Raw genomic sequence first — 5,514 nt, forward strand, 5'->3', positions numbered from 1 at the left:
GGGGAGGGCTCTGCCCATTTCGGGGGGGATGTGGGGGTGGTCGTTTGGCGTCGACGGGGACCTCCGGGCGGCGGTCGACTGGCGCACTGGGGGCCCCCATGTGTCACGGGCCCGGCAGGGTCGAGGCCCGCGGGTGGGGATTTGGCGGTGGTGGTCGAAATCGGGGCAGTGTCCCACAGGGCAAGCCTTGCACCTCGCCCGCCTCCCCCTTTCCGGGTACCTAGTGTGGGGCTTCCCTGGTGGCTCAGATGGTAAAGCGTCTGCCTGCAGTGCGGGAGACCTTCCCTGGTGGCTCAGATGGTAAAGCATCTGCCTGCAGTGCGGGAGACCCAGGTTCGATCCCTGGGTTGGGAAGATCCCCTGGAGAAGGAAATGGCAACTCAGTCCAGTACCCTTGCCTAGAAAATTGCATGGACGGAGGAACCTGGTAGGTTCATGGGTCACTCAGTCGGACACGACTGAGCGACTTCACTTCACAGCTGATAAAAAGCTTGGGTTGTCTCTTAGGGTGGATTTGCTCCTGGATGGATTTCACCTGGCGGCAGTAGGGAGCCCCGCAGACCTCTCCTGGAAGTGGGCGTATGGCCGAAGCACACCTGGCCCATGTCGGGGGTGGAGCGTGCCTCCTCTGAGCTCCTAGGCAGTGGGTCCCAGGTCTCAGGGGTCTCCATTGCAACTGGGAATGCACATTTCGTGGGCTCCTGGATCCCCATCGATCAGCATCCAGTGAGGAGAGCGGCAGGGTACGGACCACAGGTAAGGGAACTGGGACTCGGTGGCGTAGGGTGGAGCAGGGAACCACGTGTTCCGCCCTCTCTGTTGGCATAGTTTCGATGCCCCCAACCTGGAGGTCGCAGAAAGACCTCGCCATTGGGGTCAAGGCCTTTACCACTTTACCCCTTCATATAAAACTCGGACTCTTGTGATTTTCCCAAGCAGCCTCGTGCCTGCAGTGAGGTCCCCAGGAAGTCCAAGGGATTTATCCTTCTTGGTGATTTCTTTCACCTGCTGGGCACTCCACAACCCTTACTCTGACTGGCCGGCTGGCCCAGCCCTGCTACCGACAGTTTGCAGTCCAGTGGGCCCTTAATCACCTGCTGGGATGGGAAAGGGAAGGGTCCACGAATTGCACCCTAGAAACTTAGTAGGGTGCATGGATTTAAAAACCTGGTGGCCACCCAGGCAGAAAAGAAAGGAGGAGAACACCTTGCTGCCCTTTCGTGGTGGAATCTGTGGCTGTCCTGCTGAAAGGGGGCCTTTCCATAGGGACCCTGTGCAATAAGTGTGATGTTTTGGAACTGAATAATTAGAACGTGTAAAATTTTTTAATTATGTGGTGCTTTAGTTAAAAAAAAAAGCTCCAAGTTTTTTTGCAACCTGAGGTGTAAAAATTGGAGGCCTATTTTCCTTCCACTGTGGCATTCTATGAAGAAATTTGCTTTTTTTTTTTTTTTAAGAAAAGAGTCAGAAAAGTGAGGGAAACAGAAAATCCAGAGGTGCCCCTATAGTTTGGTGAAGGCCTTAGGAGGTCACTTGTAAATGCTGCTGGCCATCGGGAGGCAGTCTCTTGTGACTGATGGGCACAGAGCTCTGCAGGCTTGTCCTTTGCATGGATGTTCTTGTTTGTGGAAATCCAGCTCAGAGCCATCTCCTGATGTGTAAGAATTTCCCAGACTAGACCCCTAGGCAAATCCCACAGGGCCAGGGGCTCCTTCCTTCATTGTATTTGTCTGTTTGACTGAAAAGCAGCAATGGCATATTTTTCTTTAAATCTGGTCTATCATCCAGGCCTTGGAGTAATATTTCCCATCTCTCAATAGACTTGGGTTCCAGGGATGAATTATAGTTAGTTGTCCATGATTTTGCTAATGAGGAAACAGAGCCAGAGAGGGTGGAGGACTGTCCAAGGGAGAATGGGATATCCTTCCAGGAACCCTGGCGCCTGGGTTTTTAATGAGCTTTCTACCCAGCATTGTCATAAATTGGCAAGTGTTGACATTGAAAATAAACTATTGGTGGAAGTGTAAAAGGTTTTTAAAAGAATGTGCCTACGAGCTGTGCATCTTATGGAGTATTTTCATTGTACTCCCCAACCCTTGGAAAGTGGTGAGCACAGGGCAGATGCTTCATCATTTTTATTGAATAAATTCAATGTCACACAATTTTATCCATAGTGTCAGCAACACTATGAGGTATATTAGAACAGTGGTCATCAGAGTTGGTACTTCACGGATCAGTAAAGAAAGAAAACTTTTTCTTAGGAAGACTGTAACAGAATTGCTAAGTTTTAAGTTTATCTCACAAGGATATTAAAAAAAATTAAACAAATCTCTATGATCATCACCAAGGCTTTTGGAGGTCTGTTGAGGACTCCACACAAGGGAGGGTCTACCTCTTGGGACACCCCTGCTTCAGCATCTCCCTTAGCCAGCAACCTGGGACAGTTGAGTACACTTGCAGTTTCTTCCTTGACCTTGGGAATTTTTTGGAAGACAAGTTTTTGACAAACAGGGGTGGGGGAAGGTTAGGGGGTGTTTCAAGTGCAGTCCAGTTATTGTGCTATTGTGCTATTTCTCTTTCTGTTCCCTGGTGGCTCAGTTGGTAAAGAGTCTGCCTGCAATACAGGAGACCCGGGTTCAATCCCTGGGTCGGGAAGATCTCCTGGAAAAGGAAATGACAGCCCACTCCAGTATTCTTGCCTGAAGAATTCAATGGACTGAGGAGTCTTGTGGACTGGTATTTGTTATCCATTTCTAGATATGTATCCTAAATTTGAACAAAAATGAAAGCATGAAGATGTTTAGCAAAAACTTATGTAAAATAAGGAGACTCAGCAATCCCTCTCCTGAGTATTTACCCAAGAGAAATGAAAAGTTGTGTTCACACAAAACCCATATGTGAATGTTCATGGCATTTGTGTCTATAATTGCTAAAAGCTGGAAACAACCCAAACATCTAGCTGGTGAATAGGTAAATAAACTGTGTGATACACACAGTGGAATACTGTTCAGCAATTAAGGAATGAACTACGGGTACACACATCAACATGGATGGATTTCACATGTATTATTTTAAGTGACAGGGGTCAATCTCAAAAGACTATGAACTGTATGATTCCATTTACAGGACAAGGCAATATTAATGGGCGCAGAAAACAAGTCAGTAGTTGTCAAGGTCTGAGGGTGGAGAGAAGTTGGCTACAAGGGGCAACCTGAGGGCATTTATGGGATGATGGATCTGTTTCACATGTTAATTGTGGTAGTGTATGGGTTTGTTAAATATCATGAAATTGAGCATCCCCTCCCCACCAAATTTTACTGTATGTAAATTTTAAAGGTAGAGAAAATGAAGAGATAGCACAGGTGCCCACAAAAGGGCATACACACTGAGGAATCCAGATCTGAAAGAGACACGTGCACCCCAATGTTCATCGCAGCACTGTTTATAATAGCCAGGACATGGAAGCAACCTAGATGCCCATCAGCAGATGAATGGATAAGGAAGCTGTGGTACACCATGGAATATTACTCAGCCGTTAAAAAGAATTCATTTGAATCAGTTCTAATGAGATGGATGAAACTGGAGCCCATTATACAGAGTGAAGTAAGCCAGAAAGATAAAGAACATTACAGTATACTAACACATATATACGGAATTTAGATAGATGGTGGCGATAACCCTATATGCAAAACAGAAAAAGAGACACAGAAGTACAGAACAGACTTTTGAACTCTGGGGGAGAATGTGAGGGTGGGAAGTTTTGAAAGAACAGCATGTATATATCTATGGTGAAACGGACCACCAGCCCAGGTGGGATGCATGAGTCAGGTGCTCGGGCCTGGTGCACTAGGAGGACCCTGAGGAGTCGGGTGGGGAGGGAGGTGGGAGGGGAGATCGGGATGGGGAATACGTGTAACTATATGGCTGATTCATGTCAATGAAACCCACTGAAATGTTGTAAAGTGATTGGCCTCCAACTAATAAAATAATATTAAAAAAAAAAAAAAGGTAATGTCTGTGTATGTGTGTGTGTATTAGTTGCTCAGTCGTGCTGACTCTTTGCAATCCCATGGACTGTAGCCTGCCAGGCTCCTCTGTCCATGGGCTTCTCCAGGCAAGAATACCAGAGTGCATTGCCATTTCCTACTCCAGGGGATCCTCCCCACCCAGGAATCAAACCTGGGTGTCCTGCATTGCAGGCAGATTCTTTACCATCTGAGCCACCAGGGAAGCCTAGTGTCTGTACAACAATGTGAAAATACTTACAGTCTTGCATAGTATACTTAAAATTGGTTAGGATGGTAAATTTTATGTGATATGTATTTTATCACAGTTTAAGAAAATTCAAAGCTGTAAGACAGATATTATATATTTATAATGGATTATTGTGAAGTCATTAAGCAATTTTTTCCAAGAAATTATTAATAAAATGGGAATGTGGTTATAATTTTAGATTAAACTGAATACAAATTTGAGTGGGCTATAAATAAATCTGTAAATAAATCATGGTAGAAACACTGGAAGAGGAAATGGTAAAATATTAAAGGTAAAAGTCTTGATGATGGGATTTTTCAATGATAGATTTTCCTCCTTTATAATTCTTGGCACATTATTAGTTTTCACTTATTCTTTTTGTCAGTTCAGTTCAGTCTTTCAGTCATGTCCAACTCTTTGCCACCCTATGGACTGCAACACACCAGGCTTTCCTGTCCATCAGCAACTCCCAGAGCTTACTCAAACTCATGTCCATCGAGTCAGTGATGTCATCCAACCATCTCATCCTCTGTTGCCCCCTTCTCCTTCCACCTTCAATCTTTCCCAGCATCAAGGTCTTTTCCAGTGAGTCAGTTCTTTGCATCAGGTGGCCAAAGTATTGGAGTTTCAGCTTCAGCATCCGCCCTTCCAATGAATATTTAGGACTGATTTCCTTTAGGATGGACTGGTTGGATTTCCTTGCAGTCCAAGGGACTCTCAAGAGTCTTCTCCCTCACCACAGCTCAAAAGCATCAATTCTTCAGCACTCAGCCTTCTTTATGGTCCAACTCACACATCTGTACATGGCGACTGGAAAAAACATGGCTTTAACTAGATGGACCTTTGTTGGAAAAGTGATGTCTCTGCTTTTTAATATGCTGTCTAGGTTGGTCATAGCTTTTCTTCCAAGGAACAAACATCTTTTAATGTCATGGCCACAGTCACCATCTGCAGTGATTTTGGAGCCCCCTAAATTAAAGTCTGTCGCTGTTTCCATTGTTTCCCCATCTATTTGCCATGAAGTGATGGGACTGGATGTCATGATCTTAGTTTTCTGAATCAGTTTTAAGCCAAATTTTTCACTCTCTTCTTTCAGTTTCATCAAGAGGCTCTTCAGTTGTTCTTCACTTTCTTCCATAAGGGTGGTGTCATCTGCATATCTGAGGTTATTGATATTTCTCCCTATAAAAAAAAAAACTAGAAAAATAGATATAAGTATTTATCAGTTTTCAGGTCAGGGTGGGAAAAGCATATCTCATT

At 45.0% G+C, this 5,514-nt stretch overlaps 1 non-coding gene across 1 annotated transcript; it reads left to right on the forward strand.

The window, feature by feature from the left end:
• The first annotated feature begins 282 nt into the window (after window positions 1-282).
• On the forward strand, window positions 283-354 carry TRNAC-GCA (transfer RNA cysteine (anticodon GCA)). Its single transcript has one exon. It is a non-coding gene; the product is annotated as a tRNA-Cys (tRNA).
• The last annotated feature ends 5,160 nt before the right edge of the window (window positions 355-5,514 follow it).

Source organism: Muntiacus reevesi, unplaced genomic scaffold (genome assembly GCF_963930625.1).
Source record: "Muntiacus reevesi unplaced genomic scaffold, mMunRee1.1 SCAFFOLD_38, whole genome shotgun sequence".
Classification (NCBI taxonomy): Eukaryota; Metazoa; Chordata; class Mammalia; order Artiodactyla; family Cervidae; genus Muntiacus; species Muntiacus reevesi.